The sequence below is a fragment of the Amyelois transitella genome, chromosome 22 (genome assembly GCF_032362555.1).
Source record: "Amyelois transitella isolate CPQ chromosome 22, ilAmyTran1.1, whole genome shotgun sequence".
Classification (NCBI taxonomy): Eukaryota; Metazoa; Arthropoda; class Insecta; order Lepidoptera; family Pyralidae; genus Amyelois; species Amyelois transitella.
Genome location: NC_083525.1, coordinates 8,743,173 through 8,763,378, shown reverse-complemented (window position 1 = coordinate 8,763,378; position 20,206 = coordinate 8,743,173). Strand labels below are relative to the sequence as shown.

Genomic DNA, 20,206 nt, shown 5'->3' with positions numbered 1-20,206 from the left:
TACTTACATCAGTAAGATATGTTAATTATAACATACTTCTAAAATTAAGAAACATGATACTATACTACTATATGTTATTCACAAAGAAATCTACTAATTAACACTCCACCCGCTATCGCTTATGCCACGCGCCGTTTATATCACTTAGTGTAGTTTATAGCGACGAGTTTCCGCCCGCTGACTCGACTGACTTGAAACTCTTTGTCACTTTGTAGATGGTTTATGGTGCAAATTACGTTGTGCAACTACAGCTTGGTGAAGAGATTTTTACATACGTCTATATCCCTTGCGGGGTAGACAGAGCCACCAGTCTTGAAAAGACTGAATGGCCACGTTCAGCTATTTGGCTTAATGATAGAATTGAGATTCAAATAGGGACAGGTTGCTAGCCCATCGCCTAAAAAAGAATCCCAAGTTTGTAAGCCTATCCCTTAGTCGCCTTTTACGAAATCCATGGGAAAGAGATGGAGTGTTTCTATTCTTGTTTGTATTGGTGCCGGGAACCACACGTCACGGAAGAGATATTTTATACAAATTTAACCAAATCAAAAAAAAACTTGTTCTCAGTTTGACCTGTATGTATGTTGGTCCGCGATTATCTCGCGTTTCGCTGCAACGATTTCTATGCGGTTTTCAGGAAAGTGTGTAACAAACATTAAGGATAAGGATTTAGAAATTAACCGACTTCTATAAAAGGAGGATATCGATTGGAGGCGGTTCTATTTTAACAAATTTAGCATTATCTTTTTTATTAGGCCCGTAGTAATATTTTTTATTGGTTTGATTGGTTAGGAGATTTTTCAAAACTTTTAGTTCCATTCTTCTTATGAACATGTACTTTCAGTAAACTGATATGGTTTTCTCGATAGCAATATTTATTTTTAAAGCTCAGTGAGTTAAACCATAGATTTTATGTATTTATTTATTTATTCTTTATTGTAACAATTACAATTTGTAAAATACAATAGGCGGACTTAGAAATAGAAACAAATAAATTTTATATTATTTCGACTTTATGTGAGAAAGTGCTATAATGATTAGAATTAATTCCTAAAATACATGCATATAACAATTAGTCCAAAATTTTTTGTGAACTTGATCCATTTTTAGCTTTCCTAATGTCTGAAAACTGATAGGTGAGTTCATTATAAAAATGTATTATTAATTATTAATTAATAATAAATAATTAATAATTTATTTATATTTTAATTATACATACATACATACATACATAAACTCACGCCTCTTTCCCGGAGGGGTAGGCAGAGACTACCTCTTTCCACTTGCCACGATCCCTGCATACTTCCTTTGCTTCATCCACATTCATAACTCTCTTCATGCAAGCTCGGCGGTTTCGGGCACTTTTGACCTGACCCTTCACCAAGACGTCCTTAATTTGATCAAGATATGTTCGTCTAGGTCTTCCCACCCCGACCTTTCCCTCCACACTCTCCTTGTATATCTGCTTAGTCAACCTGTTTTCATTCATCCTCTCCACATGACCGAACCATCTCAACATACCCTTTTCTATTCCTGTAACTACATCTTCTTTCACATCACAACATTCCCTTATCACGCTGTTCCTTATCCGGTCACTCAATTTCACACCCAACATACTCCTTAACGCTCTCATTTCCACTGCATTTATTCTGCTTTCGTGCTTCTTTTGCCATACCCAACTTTCACTCCCATACATTAATGTCGGGACCAACACGCCCCTGTGCACAGCCAGTCGAGCCTTTTTGGATAGTTTCTGACTGCTCATAAAGGCATGCAAAGCTCCATTCACCATGTTCCCCGCGTTCACTCTCCTTTCAATATCACTATCACACTTGCCATCTGATGTAAACTTTGATCCTAGATATACAAACTCTTTCACTTGCTCAACTTTTTCTCCTCCAATCAAAATATTACATGCTGTCATTTCTTTCTCCATTTCAAAAACCAGTGTTTTAGTTTTACTTACGTTCACTTTCATTCCTTTCTCTTTTAAAGCTTCATGCATACAGTTTACCATCTCCTGTAACTCCTCCGCTGATGAGGCCAGTATAACCTGATCGTCGGCATAGAGCAGACATTTGACGAGTAAATCATTCATCCTTAATCCACTTTCAGAATCTTTCAAATCTGTCAAACAACTATCCATAAATAGGTTGAACAGCCACGGTGACGCAACACATCCCTGCCTAACACCTTTCTCAATCTTAAACCACTCAGTGTGCGCTCCGGTTATCCTGACACAAGCACTCGAATCCTCATATAAGGATTTCAGTGCTCGTATCAAGAGACTGCTCACCCCATGCATAGAAAGTGCTGACCACAATTCATTCCTCTCAACTCTGTCATTTCTGTCTGTCTGTCTGTTAATTATTATTAATAATAATACATTTTATAATGAACTCACCTACCTATCAGTTCTTAACTTATTTTTCGTAGTTAACGTAACAGAAAAAAACATCACGTAAGTATAAAACGGCTGAGTGGGACAAAAAAACAAGTTTATTGTTACGACATCCGTCGTGGCGTAGCTCCCCAGGGATCACGCTTTGTTGTTTAAACCGGGGTTCAAGGCCAGGCGTAATACTCTGGCGAAAATAGATATTCCCGTGATTTCCCGTGGTTGCCGGAACGTAGACAAACGAGTATCGTATTCTAAGGTATCTGGGTTCAAATCCCATTCCCTTTAACATATCCATGTAACAATGACTCACAGTGGTCGTTTTGTCGTTTTCGTTGATTTGAGTTAACATACATACATACATAAAGTTAATTTGTTACCTCTTCACGGTGACACAACTAAACTGATCTCCATGAAATTCTTAAGTAAAAGAATGTGGTCTCTCTCTTTTTTTCACATAACAGAAAAGGTTAATTGTTTGTAGGATGATATGATGTAGGATGCATTTCACATGTGGAAAGACACGTATCTTAAATCCAGGGGAAGCCTGTTAGTTATGCGAGTCTCGAACCCACCAAAACCACACGGTTGAAAAAACATAACATAAGTATAATCACGTTTACCCCGCGGGGTAGACAGAGTCAACAGGCATCAAAGACTGAAAGGCCACGGCAAGGCTCAGTTTGATAGAATTGAGATTCAAATAGTGACAGTTATTGGATGATGAGGATGGATGGAGTGGTCCTATTCTTATTTCTATTCGTGCCGGGAACCACACGGCACTTTTTGACTGTAAGTTTTATGTACAAACAAATAACAACCCTGTGTAGGTCAGCCATGGGGCGGATCACCTTCCCCTACGGTTGATAGAACAGATAAGGTCAATATAGGAAGTCGAAGGCCAAATATAATTAAAAAGGGGCTCACAGTGGTCGAGTGAAATGGGCGAGTGTGCTAGTTAGTGTACTCGTACCAATACAGCCTTTTAGTTTCCAGCACTAAATAAGACCTAAATAAGTTACATTTTCGCCTTGTGGTGTCCGAAACTTAAGAATAGAACCACTGCATATCTTTTCCATGGATGTAGTAAAAGGCGGCTAAGGGCTTTATATAGGCTTTTAAATTTGGGATTACTCTTGTATGCGATGGGCTAGCAACCTGTCACTATATGAATCTCAATTCCATCATAAAGTCATACAGCTGAACGTAGCCTTTCAGTCTTTTCGACACTGTTGGCTGCTGTCTACTTCGCAAGGGATATATGTAGATGTGACTATATGTATATATGTACATTTGCCCATCACTACAAAGAAGTAAAATTTCTGACTTTGTATGGACTTATCTTCGGAAATACTGAAGAAAATTTTGTTGAATTATTTGCTGTAATAGGCTATGTACTACGGGCGAAACTGATTTAAATATCATATATAGCTTTAAAAAAAATAGAGGTTTGATGTTAACAACTGATTTGAATTATTCGCGTTGCATTTATACTATTTATAAATGATACAGGTATAAAACGCTCACGTAACGTATCTTTGTTTATATCGGACGTTCCGAATCATGTTACAATGATCCGTTGTCGTCGAGCGACTGAAAACTAATGACATTAGTGTATCTACATAGTATGAAGTTGTTCCATGCCTATCCAAGAGATAGCCATTTATTCTACTTTTGAATGGTCGCGAACAGAATTTGCGCGTTTAATACTTGTACATACATACATATGGTCATGTCTATATCCCTTGCGGGGTAGACAGAGCCAACAGTCTTGAAAAGACTGAATGGCCACGTACAGCTATTTGGCTTAATGATAGAATTGAGATTCTAATAGTGACAGGTTGCTAGCCCATCGCCTAAAAAAGAATCTCAAGTTCGTTAGCCGATCCCTTTGTCGCCTTTAACGACATCCATGGGAAAGAGATGGAGTGGTCCTATTCTTTTTTGTATTGGTGCCGGGAACTACACGGCACTATATTAATACTTTAATACTTGTAGTAATTTTTTAAATACTTAACAGGATAAATTTATTAATTTTTAAACTTAACGTGGCTCTAACAATGTACATAATTATCAGTGGGCTGTAAGGTCGCATGCATACAATTAACGAGGTTTTGTTTAGAAAACGGAGGGAAAGTTGAAGGGTAGTAGGTAGGTACTTGAAAATTCCTAGGGAATTAATTAAAAGGGTCCCGTCAATTTTGAAATATCTTCTTTACGGACCCGACAAAAAAGCAAGTGGCTGGAATGCTATTTATGGAATTTGTGGCTTTTTCGTAAAACTTCGCAGGTAAGATATATGAGAGATGATTAAAAAAATTATAGAATAAAGACAAACTTTATTTGTAACTGTCTGTGCCCGCGACTTCGTTCGCGTGGAATAGTTATTTTGGGCATCATTGAAGCCCTCAAGGTTGAATAATTTGCCCCGTTTTTTTTTTCACATTTTCCATTATTTCTTCGCTTCTAATAGTTGCAGCGTGATTTAATATAGCCTAAAGCCTTCCTCGATAAATGGTCTATTCAACACAAAAAGAATTTTTCAATTCAAACCAGCGCCTGAGATTAGCGAGTTCAAACAAACAAACTCTTGCCTTATAATATTAGTAAAGATTACAGGAACTCCTAACACCCCCATTTTTAAGACATTCGAAGTAAGTAAGTAAGGCAAGTAGCCGCTACAGGAAAGCGAGCTCGAGCGAGCGAGATCCATGGTTACACATCCAGTTGCCTGAATGTGCAGGTTTCCTTACGATGGTTTCCCTCACCGTAAATGCATCGGCTAGTATTCAAACTGTGGCGAAATCTATACGCCATAAGTCACAAAAATAAAAAAATAGAATCACGCGACGCTATCAGTCATAAACAGCGAAAAACCTAAATCGCGCAAGCAAAGATTTCACGGATTGGAGCTATATATACAACCTCCGACACAACATCGTCTGTCGCGCGGTTCCCCAGGCATAACACCTAGTCTGGCGGAAGATCTTCCCTTTGGTGGCGGTCGAGCCGAATCATCGCTCCCGCTTACAAAACTAATAAACTTTACTTTGAAAATAGTCATTGGTATATGGCCGAGGTGGGATTTGAACCTGTGCCTTTCTGCACATCACTCATTTTAAATCTTGCGCACCTTACCGATTCTATCACCGAAGCTGTTCATTCATTGATTAGATTATACTATTCAATAATGATTACTTGAAAACGCATAACTTACTAATTGCTTACATTACTATTAAGAAAATTGAATTAATTAATTAATTAAATCAGTGTCAGAGAGATCAAAGGTTTTTGCAGATATTGAAATTTGCATACATACATACATACATATGGTCACGTCTATATCCCTTGCGGGGTAGACAAAGCCAACAATGAATGGCCATGGTAGTTGTTATCTTTTTGTGCTGCAACTCACACCCTAATCAATTTGTATTTCATATGCAAATTGTAAATTGTGTGTAGCAAATCAAATAAATGAATTATCTATCTATCTAATGTGAATATGAATGTTATCTGGTCAAGCGGTCAGAAGTAGGTCAACAAAATCCAATCGACCCGTCCAAAAATATGTGCGGTTAAGCCTCGTTAAATACGATTTTAATGTAAAAACGGTCGCTTCATGTGTAAAGTATATTTTTTGTGTGTATGTAAATAAACGCAAAAATGCAAAAGTGCCGTGTGGTTACCGGCACCAATACAAAAAAGAATAGGACCACTCCATCTCTTTCACGACGATGTCGTAAAAGGCGACTAAGGGATAGGCTTACAACCTTGCGATTCTTTTTTAGGCGATGTGTTAGCAACCTGTCGCTATTTGAATCTCAATTCTATCATCAAGCTAAATAGCTGTACGTGGCCATTCATTGTTGGCTCTGTCTACCCCGCAAGGGATATAGACGTGACCATATGTATGTATGTAAAACGCAAAAAAAGTATTCACTTATTCGCTCGGCGTTAGTCGAATACAAATTCAAATTCAAAATTTTTATTCATTATTATAGGATACTTCATATCGCTTAATAATTGTCAAAACGTATGGTTTAACAACATTGGTTGACGTCAAATTAGTCCCGGTTGCGTCCTCACCTCTCCAGAGAGGAGCCCGGGGTCCGGTAATGACATTCTTGAATAGTAAAGTCAGTTAACAACAAGAAAACATTCCCGTCTGACCTCCACAATTAGAACCTACCGCTCATTGGATCATGTTTACACATCCAGTTGAATGTGCAGGTTTCCTCACGATGTTTTTCTCTTAAAGTAAGAGCGTCGGTTAGCACATAAACTAATGTACACAACTCAGTGAGGAGAGCCGTGATAGGTTACGAAATTGTCATCACACTTTTTTAATCGGTAGGGAGTAGGTACCTAACCCATTTGAATACCGCCGCCCCATAGTATCGATGCTATACCTACAGGTATCATTTAAATTATAATACACTAGCTTGATATACTAACAATACACTAGACCCTTTGCCTTGCCAAAAACTTACTTTCGCATTTATAATATACTCGGAATAGGGATTTAACAAAAAAAAATTCTTATGCCATCAAACGAAAAAAAAATACGTTGTTTTGTACTTTTCGTGTAACTAATAAAAGTAAAGATTTCTCTGTTGATTTACTTTGTTCCACTAAAAAGTTTTTTAATAAAAAGCAGTTACGACTGTAGTTGGGAACTACGAATTCCTTTTAACGTTTAGTGATGTGGCAGATGTAACAGAATTTGTCGATAATTTAGAAGTTACATTTATTACATTATTTAGACAAAATAATAGTCTGATAGAATAAGATTGCAATTATACCTACCTGTAATGGAAAACTATCGATATTAAAATTATCGACAGTTACCCAACTCTATGGTTTGTTGAAAGTTATCCCTAATTCATATAACTTTGATGGATAACGGCAATTTTGTGTGATGTGCGCAAAATTAAGTACGTATTTGTAACTTTCATGACCTGGCAACCTGTCGCTTAGATTATTTAGATAAAAGAATAGCCTGATAAATTATCATTGCAAACATGCTTGTTTATGAAAAGTATCGATATTCAAATTATCGACAGTTACGCAACTCTATGGTTTGTTGAAAGTTATCCCTAATTCATATAACTTTGACGGATAACGGTAATTTTGTGTGATGTGTGTAAAATTATTTACTTATTTGTAACTTTGATGTCTGTTTCAATAAATTAATCAGCTATTTGGCGTGAGAGATTTAACCAGAAAAGTGATATATAAGAAAGTGGTATTTGGTAACTTAGTTATTATGAATAGGATGTAAGTAAAAGATATTTTAATTGAAAAATATTGTGAGAAAAGCTGTTTTCCATATCTTCTTCGTGTTCCTACTCGTATTATTTCAATGAAAGTACATACATACTATCTCTTTTAATTATTTTATATTACTTCTCATTTATATGGATAATTCCATATAAATGAGAAGTAATATAAAATAATTATATTAATAATTATATACATACATACATACATACATACGTCATATGATCACGTCTATATAATAATTATATATTATGATATAGGTATTATAAATAATTATAATATTTCATAGCGATATATCAATAGCCATTTTACAATACTTATGTCTGTTTCCCCTGCGGGGTAGACAGAGCCAATAGTCGTGGGAAGACTGAAAGACCACGTTCAGCCGTATAGCTTAAAGATGGACTTGAGATTCAAATAGTGACATTTTGTTAGCCCGTCGGATACGAGAAGAATCTCAAGTGTTTCCTCTAGTCGCCTTTTACGACATCCATTAGGAAGCTTTGGAATGGTCCTATTTAAATGTGCATGGAACCACACGGCACTATAGAGTTGGACCACTCCACAACCATACAACTTTTAAAAACTTAAGACGTTAATTAGTAAGTTTCATTCATTTAGTTTATCCCCTTATTTTTCAATCATTTGACATAGTATTGACATAATTTATACAATATGTACCTACATTCTTACTTGATCTATATCTTTTTGTCATAATATTCGTATTGAAACCATTAATTTTATACTCATTCACATTTTATTATGTAGACATCGTGCATTCGTCCACGATTTAGATTTAAGAGATCTACGAGTATATTTGTAAATTGACGTCCGTTGAAAATGGTGCAGTGTAGTTTGCTCCGCCGCTTCTTTTACGCATGCGCATTGGAAGCGGTAATAGTTATAATTAGATTAAAGTGATGTGACGTCAATAAGTGATACCTTATATCCAATTTTGAAAACAGATCTATTCTATTCTAATCAATTAGAACTACCAAAGAGTTAACTCGAGTGGAAATAAAAATCAAATCGAACAGACAATGGAATTAGTTGCCTGTCGAGCCGGCGTGACAAATGATCGTTGATTGGAACAAATGCGCTAACGATAAATCGATAACGCCTGATAAGCACCTGGGACATTGAGGCTTACCTTTTTCAGGTTTGAAAAAAAAATACATGCATAGGTATAATCACATGCCGTGTGATTCCCGACATTTGGGATCCCTTTCATTCGACTATTTTTTTCTTTTACACATTATAGTTTTTTGGCATAATTAGTTTTGGCTTAGTATTTCAATAGGCATAAATATAGTTTAGACTATTTTTTTTTTGCGCGGAGCAGATGTAGTGTAGTTTAATGCGCTATAAGGCGAGTACTTCTTAGGTTAGGTTAGGTTATGCTAATAGTAGGTATGCTTAAAGAAATATGCCTAAAAAGTTATGCCAAATATTATTATGCCTAACAGTTATAAGGCTAAACAAAGGTATGCCATGTATAATTATGACACAAAATTTTATGCTAATAGATAGAGAATAAAAGCACGGCTTGTCCTTCCTATGAATGTCGTTAAGGGCGACTAAGTAAGAGACTTACAGATTTGGGATTCATTTTTTAGGCCATGAGCTTGGAACCTGTCGCTATTTGAATCTCAATTCCATCATTAAGCTGTGCAGCTGAACGTGAATTTTCGTCCTTTTTAAGACTGCTGGGGCTGTCTACCCCGCAAGAGATATAGACGTGATTATATGTATGTATGTACCGAAGAGCTTTCATAAAGATAACACTTGAGTTTCTCTTCTTTACGCCTTTAAGATATGAAGAAAATAAACTAAACGTTAAAGTCAATAATTGAAACTAACATTGTAATTCAAGTCAAACAAAAGCTTGTTAAACCGAGAAAGAAATAGGTTCTTTTCCCAACCCCTTAAATGGGAACTTTCTTGAGAAAATTCAAGGGCTCTGAAAAGCCTCATAAATATAAAATGACTGTCCGTCCGGTGGACGACGGAACTCTGTTTACACGAATTCATTAAAATCTGAGGATCGATCCTCACGTATACGAAATAACTTTTCGTTCGAATTCGATTTCGAAACAAACTTTTGAATTTTCACTTTGCATCATAAACGAGTGTAAAAACCGGATTTCTCTGAAGTATAAATTTTCAGAACTGGAATCTATAATAATTATGAAATACAATTTAAATTTTTACGTGGTTTTGTTTCAGTGTTTTTACGTTTCATCGTTATAAAGATATTAAACAAAACTGTCGTTTCAACATTGGTTTTTATTACAAGCGTAATATCTCAGTCAAAAATAAATTCATACATACATAAAATCACGCCTCTTTCCCGGAGGGGAAGGCAGAAACTACCTCTTTCCACTTGTCACGATCTCTGCATACTTCCTTCGCTTCATCCACATTCATAACTCAAAAATAAATAAATACACTTTATTTTTATTTGAACAAGTAAAACCTAATTGGCCACTTCTGTTCTGTAGCTATCGAGAACTTAAACTAAACACTTCGAATGAACAACATGAAAAAAATTAAAAATTTGATATTTCCAAAATCCAGTCAACGAAACTTTGACTAACATTGATTAAAATTATTGTAAAGTCTAGGCTATATAAATAATATATATATTTACATAAATATTAAAATAAATATGTATATAAATAACTTGCTTATCAAATGAGAGAGAGAATTGTCGCCAAGTGTCATACTACGAGGGCTGTCCCGAAGCGGAACGGCTTAGGTTATAAACTCTAAACCAGGACAGATGAGATCTTTTCGAACGCGTAAGAATCGGGCCTCTGGTCCCAGACTAAATGTAAAGAGGATCCCGATTGGGGTGCAAATTCCTCTGGGACCCAGTAAATTAGGCTTACATATTTTACAAAGTTTTATTAAGTCGCTGCCTTGTCTTGAATTACGCGCCCGAATTCCGCCGTGTATTTGATAATGAGAAAAAATGTTAAGGAGCTTTCAATTTGTATTTTACTTCACAGTTCAAAACGGAGAATTATGTGTTTAGCTGTCTGTCAGTTACTACGTTAACGATTATTTACCGCATCATTTCAAGGGAACAGTTATTATATATTTAACATACATACATACATATAATCACGTCTATATCCGTTGCGGGGTAGACAGAGCCAACAGTCTTGAAAATACTGATAGGCCACGTTCAGCTGTTTGGCTTACTGATAGAATTGAGATTCATATAAAGTGACAGGTTGCTAGCCCGTCGCCTAAAAGTAGAATCTCAAGTTTATAAGCCTATCCCTTAGTCGCCTTTTACGACAATCATGGGAAAGAGTTGGAGTGTTCCTATTCTTTTTTCTATTGGTGCCGGCAACCACATGGCACAATATTGCTATATATTTAAGGATGGAAGAAAGGTACTACCTTATGTCCCTCTTAGAAAGCTAGTGTGTGTCAAATTTAACGAAATATGATCGATTAAATAAATAATGAAAGCAAAGAAACACACACTCACCCAATTAGCTAAGAAAACCTTTTTAGTAAGTAAACTTTTAAAGTTTTTTTTTTCAGATAAATCATCATTTTACCCATATTTTTTTCTGTGAAAAGTCTTATATTCGTAAATAAATAATTTGAGTCGCCCCAGTCCGCGTGACTTTCTCACTTATATTCTGAGCCATAAAAGGTTAAGTAGATTGTCCTCCATTCATTTCTTTTTCTGTTATTATTTATTTGTTGTCATGTTTGCGTGATTATTTTTTCTTCTGTTTAATTTAAAGGACCACCTCATCTCTTTCCCATGGATGCCTTAAAAGGCGACTAAGGAATATGCTTAAAAACTTGGGATTCTTCTTTTAGGCGATGGGCTATCAACCTGTCATTATTTGAATCTCAATGCCAAACAGTTGAACGTGGCCTATCTCTCTTTTCAAGACTGTTGGCTCTGTCTTCCCCGCAAGAGATGTAGACATTATATGTAAGTATTATATAATATAAATATACATATATTCAGTGACTGACGGTTCGACAGACAATACTCAGCTTAAACATAGGAGTGTATTTTGGAAAGAGTTTCGCAAAATTCGCGCGAAAATTGCAATATAAAGGATTCTTTGTTCCACGCGGGCTAAATATAAAAGGCACGTAGCTATTTTATCCTTCTCTACACGTGTTTAGATAGCTATCAATAGTTGCATATTGATTCCCAAAGACCTTGGCTACCAGAAACCTTGACGATGGCCTTCAAGCTGATGCCAAGGAGGCCTTATCAGATTTACATAAAGAATGACCGGTCAATACTGCCTCCTATTTCCGTAGACTGACTGCGTGGTTGAGGTATGCGATCCGGAAGCGAGTGGTACCGGGTTTGAAAATACTGACTCAATTCTGAGTCAGTCGCATTGATACTGTAATCACATCTTTATCCCTTACGGGGCAGGCTGAGCCAACAGTTTTGGACGTGGCCTGCTCAGCTGAATAACTTAGTGATGGTATCGAGATTCAAATAGTGACAGGTTAAGGACGTCCTGGCAAATGGTCAGGTCAAGAGTACCCGAAACCACCGAGCTGAATGTGGACGAAGCGAAAGAAGTATGCAAAAATCGTGGCAAGTGGAAAGATGTAGTCTCTGCCTAATGTAGTCTCTCCCCCGGAAAAGCGCGATTTTATGTCTGTACTAGCTGTGCCCCCGACTTCGTCCGCGTGGAATAGTTATTTTGGGCACCATTGACGCCCTCATGTATGAAGCAAGTATGCAAATCAAATCAAATCATTTATTTGTTAGAATACAATTTTTTACAATCAGATGGTCACGATATAATTAAGTAGGTACATGCATTCTGCCTTATAATCAGGCGTACAAATATTTGGATGTCAGTTATCTAAATCCTAATTTACAATCAGCGCTTAATTAATTATGTTACAAATAAGTTAAATAATTTAAAATGTCATCTTAATATCAATGTTAACTACAATAATATCACCGTTGGCGCCATTGGAAAAACTCATCAATAGTGTAAAAACATTTCTCTATGAGCCACAACTTTAGTTCTTTTTGAAACTTTTTTATAGGAAGTATTTTGATATCGTTTGGAAGTGCATTGAATATCTTTCCACACATTGCATAGCAGCTTTTGTTGTAAAAGACTGTTCTGGGTACTATAGGTAGCACTATTCTATCCGGATTTCTTGTATTTCTAAGATTTAAGTCCTTAGCTTTCACAAATAAGTCCCAATTCAATTTTACAAATTTACAAGTTTCAAAAATATACAGGCATGGCAACGTCATTAGTTCAAGGTCTTTAAATAGAGTCCGGCAGGAATCCCATGGAGCTTTACCACATATAGCTCTAATACACTTTTTTTGTACAATGAATGCTCTATTCACTTCCGTGGAATTACCCCACAGTATCAGGCCATACTTTAGTACTGAGCAGACATATCCGTAGTATGCGGTCAAGACTGTGCTTCTTGTAGATTGCTTTGCTAGTTTCCAAAGAACATATACAAATCTGTTGAGCTTCTTACAAACTTGGTCAATATGAGCCTTCCAATTACAGTTTTCATCCAATACCAGTCCAAGAAAAGTGGTCGTACTAACGTCAGAAATAACGTTGTTATTATAATTAATATTTAATTTGTCAATTTTTTTCTGAAAATAATGAAATTGTATTATGTTCGTTTTCGTGAAATTTATTTGTAAATTATTGTCCGTTGCAGAGATCGTGGCAAGTGGAAACAGGTAGTCTCTGCCTACCCCTCCGGGAAAGAGGCGTGATTTTATGTATGTATGTACATATGTATGTATTGACGCCCTCAAGGATTAGTGACTTTCCCCGTTTTTTTCACATTTTACATTATTTCTTTGCTCCTAATAGTTGCAGCGTGATGTTATAGGCCTAAAGCCTTCCTCGATAAATGGTCCATTTAACACAAAAATAATTTTTCGATTTGAACCAGTAGTTCCTGAGATAAGTGCGTTCAAACAAACAACCAAACTCTTCAGCTTTATAATATTAAGTATAGATTTTATGTGTAGTGACAGCTTCCTAGCCCATCCCTAGTTAAAAGTCTTAAAGTGGGTAGATAGAGACTAAAGAGTTTCACTTGCTGCGGGAAACTAAGGGGCAAGCTTACAAACTTGGGATTCTTCTTTTAGGCGATGGGCTAGCAACCTGTCACTATTTGCATTTCAAATCTATCATCAAGACAAAAACTGAACGTGGCCTCTTCAAGATTGTTGGCTCTGTTTACCCCATAAGGGATCTAGACGTGACTATATGTATGTATGTATGTAACCAATAAAAAATATCCATTCAAAACCTAGTCCTAGTTTAAGCTGAATCGAATGAACCTGTGTCAAAAGAGGAATGAGAGCGATCGATCCAGATGAGTTTTAATTGAAAAGATACGAAAATAGGGCATACATACATACATACGTAAAACATAAAAGGATAGGCAAGGACTACCTCTTTCCACTTGCCACGATCTCTGCATACTTCCTTCGCTTCATCCACATTTATAACTCTCTTCATGCAAGCTCGGCGGTTTCGGGTACTTTTGACCTGACCCTTTACCAGGACGTCCTTAATTTGATCAAGATACGTTCATCTAGGTCTTCCCACTCCGACCTTTCCCTCCACATAGGGCATAGTGAAATATTTCTTTAACCCACGACATGGAAATGAGATGTATCGTTATATGTTCCTCTGTTGGTCAAGAGTGTCTCGACCTTTTCTTTTCAGTAATATCATTAAATGAAGTCTAAATAATACAGGTATTGCAAACGCACGTAACGTACTTTTATCTAAAACACAACCTTATTCTGCGAAGTCGGGTAATATTCACCATAATACGGCCGCGGTGCCGTGTGGTTCCCGGCACCAATACAAAAAAGAATAGGGCCACTCCATCTCTTTCCCATGGATGTCTTAAAAGGCGACTAAGGTATAGGCTTACAAACTTGGGATTTTTTTAGGCGATGGGCTAGCAACCTGTCACTATTTTAATCTCAATTCCATCATTAAGCCAAAAAGCTGAACGTGGCCATTCAGTCTTTTCAAGACTGTTGGCTCTGTCTACCCCGCAAGGGGTATAGACGTGACCATATGCATTCTATGGTTCTATAAAGCTAGTAATTCAAAGCAATTACTAGCTTTATACAAAGTAATTGTTTCCTATCTATTGACAAATCTGTAATTCAAAATGTTTAGAACAATGTTTCGGCGTAGATTCGTAAGTGCAAGTAATAAGCGCTCGATGACTATAACTCTTTTGAGTGTAGGATGCCGTGTGGTTCCCGGCACCATTAAAAAAAAGAATAGGACCGGTTCATCTCTATCCAATGGATGTCAGAAAAAGCGAGTAAGGTATAGGCTTATAAACTTAGGATTCTTATTTTAGGCGGTGCGGTAGCAACCTCTCACTATTTGAATGTCAATTCTATCATTAAGCCATACAACTGAACGTGACCAATCAGTATTTACAAAACTTTTGCCTCTGTCTACTTTGCAAGAGATATAGACGTGATTATATGTATGTATGTATGTGACAAAAAATACTTCTCGTAGAAAAACAAGGAGTTACTACTATTTGCTTTCTATAAAAGTTTTAAAACGCTTTCCGCTCATAACTCATCCCACTTTCAAGCTCCGTCGGGAACTGAATATTCATAAGGAGTCTCTCCCGAATTCCACGTTGTAATAAACACGTTCAGGGAAGCCTTACAACTGAGGCTTCTGGGGTATCTACCTTCTCACCTGCGTATAAAGCACCAGATTCAGAAGGCCCGGGTTCGATACCCCGTCTGTGATAATGACAAACTATTGACCTGGGATTTTGTTTCTATTCAGCGACCTATCGACCTATCCTAATATATTTTTCTATCTTGGCAGAGGAATCAAATACCGGATTGGATCGTACATACATGTGATCACGTCTATATCCCTTGCGGGGTAGACGGAACAGTCTTGAAAAGCCTGATAAACCACGTTTAGCTGTATCGCCTAATGATGAATTTTTTTTGGGTGATGGGCTAGCAACCTGTCAATATTTTAATCTCAATTTTATCATTATACCAAAAAGCTGAACGTGGCCGATCAGTCTTTTCAAGACTGTTGGCACTATCTACCCCACAAGGGATATTGACATGTCAATATGTATGTATGAAATTCAGATACAAATAGTGACAGGTCACTAGCCCATCGTCTACAAGAAGAATGCCAATCTTTTAATCCTATCCCTTAGTCGCCTATAACGACATCCATGGTAAATATATGGATTTGTTCTATTCTTAAGTGCCGGAAACCACACGGCATATATATAACATTTAATATAGAGTTTACAGGTTTTTCAATTATTTGTCCCGGATTCTGCGACAAGATTTACGGCTCTGTCCTGCCTTTTTTCCGTTTATTTTATTATTCCTTCTATCCCTAAATACTTAGAATGACAAAGCCACGTACAAGGGACGCTTTCATTATTAGTTTTGTCCTTTGAATTCGCATCTTGGGCTTATTATATCGTTGGCGTGGAAAGTAGATTTCTTTTATGTGGAAAAAATGGATTGTGTTAAAGTACAGACGATAGCTTATTAAGTTATACTGTATGCAACTCTATGACGCGGTAATAGAGGCTAATTTGCAGTGAATTTGGTTAGGTTTGACTGTACGTCTGTAGGAAATGGTAATAAAACTGTGTTCTAGAGATAGAAAAAGTACAATAATATTTTATTTTTGTCGTATTCTGAAAATTTGACTTATCGTTGGAAATTTGTTGTGTTCTTGTCATTTGCCTTTTTAACTTCAACATACATACATATACATATGTATAATCATGATTATAATGCTTGCGGGGAAGACAGTGCCAACATTCCTGAAAAGACTGAAAGACCACATTCAGCTGTATGGCTTTATGATGGAATTGAGAGTTCAGAGATTCAGCCTTTTCAGGACAGTTGGTTCTGTCTACCCCGCAAGGGATATAGACGTTCATTCATTCATTCATTCATATCACGTCTATATCCCTTATGGGGTAGACAGAGCCAACAGTCTTGAAAAGACTGATCGGCCACGTTCAGCTATTTGGCTTAATGATAGAATTGAGATCCAAATAGTGACAGGTTGCTAGCCCATCGCCTAAAAAAATGTCCCAAGTTTGTAAGCCTATCCCTTAGTCGCCTTTTACGACATCCATTGGAAAGAGATGAAGTGGTCCTATTCTATTCTACGGATATAGACGTGACTATATAAATGTAGCTAAAACCGATAAAGTCAAACTTTACACCTTATAAGATGCACCTTAATGACAATACTTTATAGAAGAGTAATTTATGTGTACAAACTCCAAAGTCTCAAAGTTGCTCACAAACTTCCGTAGATTACTCCTAATGATGTTCTTAACCTTGGCAACGTTACCCTTTTAATTTAAACTTAGTTCCTTTATAATCAAGTATATTTTTAATTATACTAACATTATAATTTGTATTACTAAAAGTTATGTAGTGTGCGGGAAAATACATATATCTACCCTTTTTTAAGCTTTTATGTATAGAGAGGACTATATACTAATTAATTTTGGATTTTCCGCGTGGTTTAGGGCATTCATGTTTTTTAATGTAGACAATGTGCATTCGTCCACGATTTAGATTTAAGAGATCTATATTTGTAAATTGACGTCCGATGAAAATGCTGCAGTGTAGTTTGTTCCGCCGCTTCTTCTACACATGCGAAAGCTTTGGAAGCGGCAGTAGTTATAATTAGATTTAAGTTATGTGACGTCAATAAGTGATATCTTTTATCCAATTTTGAAAATAAATCTATTCTATTCTATTCAGAATAGTACCACTCCATACCTTTCCCATGGATGACGAAGATGGACGCAACCTCATTCTGCGAAGTCGGTTAATATCTACCGTAATAAGGCCGCGCTCCAGAATACAGACTCTGTCAGTGTGTGATGAGACGGCATTTGGCGTGTCAACAACTTGGCTGTAGAAGAACATTCTGAACTCCACAGTGCGCGTTAAATACTGTATTATTTACTAGCTGTGTCCGCGACTTCGTCCTCGTGGAATAGCTATTTTGGGCATCATTGAAGCCCTCAAAGATGAAAAATTTTCCTCGTTTCACATTTTCCATTATTTCTTCGCTCCTAATAGTTGCAGCGTGATGTTACATAGCCTAAAGCCTTCTCGATAAATGGTCTATTCAACACAAAAATAAGTTGTTCAGTCAGTGTGTAATGAGACGGCATTTGGCGTGTCAACAACTTGGCTGTAGAAGAACATTCTACCGGCAGACGAGGCAGTAGCCCGCTCGTTCTCAGTCGCTCGATGACCAAAGATCATTATCGCATGATTCGAATCGTCCGAGATTAAATAAAGGTACCTACGTTACGTGCGCGTTTAACACCTGTAGTATTTATAATTATTACACACATACACATACATACATATGGTCACGTCTTTATCTCTTGCGGGGTAGACAGAGCCAACAGTCTCCAATAGACTGAATGGCCACGTTCAGCTTTTTGGCTTATAGAGAATTGAGATTCTAATAGTGACAGGTTGCTAGGCCGTCGCCTAAAAAAGAATCCCAAGTTTGTAAGCCTATCCCTTAGTCGCCTTTTACGACATCCATGGGAAAGAGATGGAGTGGTTCTTTTTTGTATTGGTGCCGAGAACCACACGGCATAATTATTATGTATTCATATTTAAGGAAATTGACAAAGATTGAGCTAACCTAAAAGTTACCTGTCACTATCCGAATCTCAGTTCCAACACTTACCTTCCACTAAGGATTTTCGAAACTATCGGCTCCGTCTATCCCGTAATGGATAAAAGCTGGAATAATGGAATGTGCTTTTAAACCTATCGTTAATTTGTCAATATCTGTCGGCTTATCAGGGTGAATTTTATCGATAAGAATTTACATCGATAATTAAACGTCACTATGCCTTTTCAGGAAAATATTTGACCGTAATAAATTAAACAGCCGCCTCCTACTGTTCCGTGCAAACAGCTGACGTACACATACATACCTACATATAATCACGTCTTTATCCCTTAGGGGTAGACATCGCCAACAGCAACGAATAGAATAAGCGGAGGAATATGTATTTTAATGAAATAATTGTTTACAGTCGTGAAGGTGTAAATGTTTTTTCTACCTAGGTTCTAAAGCTAACTCTATTATAATAACATTTTCGTTTAAAAAAAGGCAGAATCAGCTGGTTCTAAAAACATTACATTACTATTGAGTACTAGTATCCAATGAAAAAAAAATATATATTTTCCAATACTAAAACTTACTTTAAGGTTAGCGCAATCGTTGTCATTATTATTTCATACGTTTATTTTTTATTCGATATAACTCATCATGATATGTACACAAACTATAAAAACCTGCCAAATTTCCACGAAGAAAAACTGGAAAGAGTCAATTGACTTGCGATTACAGGAACAAATAACTTACCGAACCTCCAGCGGGCTGAAACTGGACGTCCTCAGCCATTTAAACGCTCTTAACACTACCATACCACGAGGAATGATTGAACACGGCACAAAAAAACACTCAAAAAACGACCATCTTTAAAAAACACGACGAAAATACGAAATTCGAATGTTTACATTCGCGAGAGAGCGCGCGCGACCTTACCCCTCTAATGTATGGGAAAGACTGGATGCGCGCGCTGGTCGGGTTTCCATGGCAACGGGGAGGTTTACTATAGGTGCGATTCGGGAAATTGAAAATGGAACGCTGATAAATTAAGACGCGACGAGGCAAAGGAATTCATTCGTATACCTACCTGTTTATATGACGTGAAGTTGGCGAGTGTTGTGAGTGGCGTAGCTATGTAAACTGAAAGGGTAGGGAGGGTTAAAAATGTATGATCGTTGATATAACTTGAATAGTTGATATCTGTCCACCGTGGATTCGCGGCCAAACCGACCGACTGGACCGATTTTGATGAAGTTTTGTATGAAAATTAAACATTTGTATTCCTTCGCAAAAGAGAGAGATTTAAGGAACTGATTTGAACAATAACATACAAAACGGAAGCTACTTAACTTTTGACATTAAATTGTTTTTTTTTTTCTAATTCTCATATGAAGACCGCCCTGGGTAAAAGTTAAAGCAATTTTAAAAATAATTTCTTAAAGCAGACGATAATATGTCTTAGTGATATCATAATGATATTTAATTTATGTAAAAGTTCATGTGTATAATGGCATAGTTATTTAATATTTTTCAATGTTATTGATACCAAAGAATTATTAAGTTTTAACGAGTATTCAGAAATAACGAGTATTCAGAAATCATAAAAAATACTTATAACGAGCAGTGTACAGATAAATTTACATCAAACATCTCATTAATTTCATATTAACAAAAAAAAATTGGTTTATATATTTATTATTTATATCATTTTGTTAATAGTATCAGTTTTTACAAAAATAAATGAGAATTTTAATTTATCAGCTGGGATATACTGGCTTATATTATTAAATATTAAAAATAAATCACTATAAAATGATACTCG

General features: G+C 36.5%; 1 protein-coding gene across 2 annotated transcripts in view; it reads right to left on the bottom strand.

Annotated features, from left to right (window-relative positions):
• Positions 1-20,206, bottom strand: part of LOC106140284 (poxin) — a 209,168-nt gene that overhangs the window by 165,744 nt on the left and 23,218 nt on the right. Inside the window, exon 1 of one of the 2 annotated variants that reach the window (XM_060950799.1) lies at positions 7,858-7,863. The exons of the other annotated variant lie outside the window; for it this stretch is intronic. The gene's annotated coding sequence lies outside the window, so the exon portion shown is untranslated. Of the gene's footprint in view, positions 1-7,857; positions 7,864-20,206 lie in introns of those variants that run through there. 2 annotated transcript variants of the gene reach the window in all.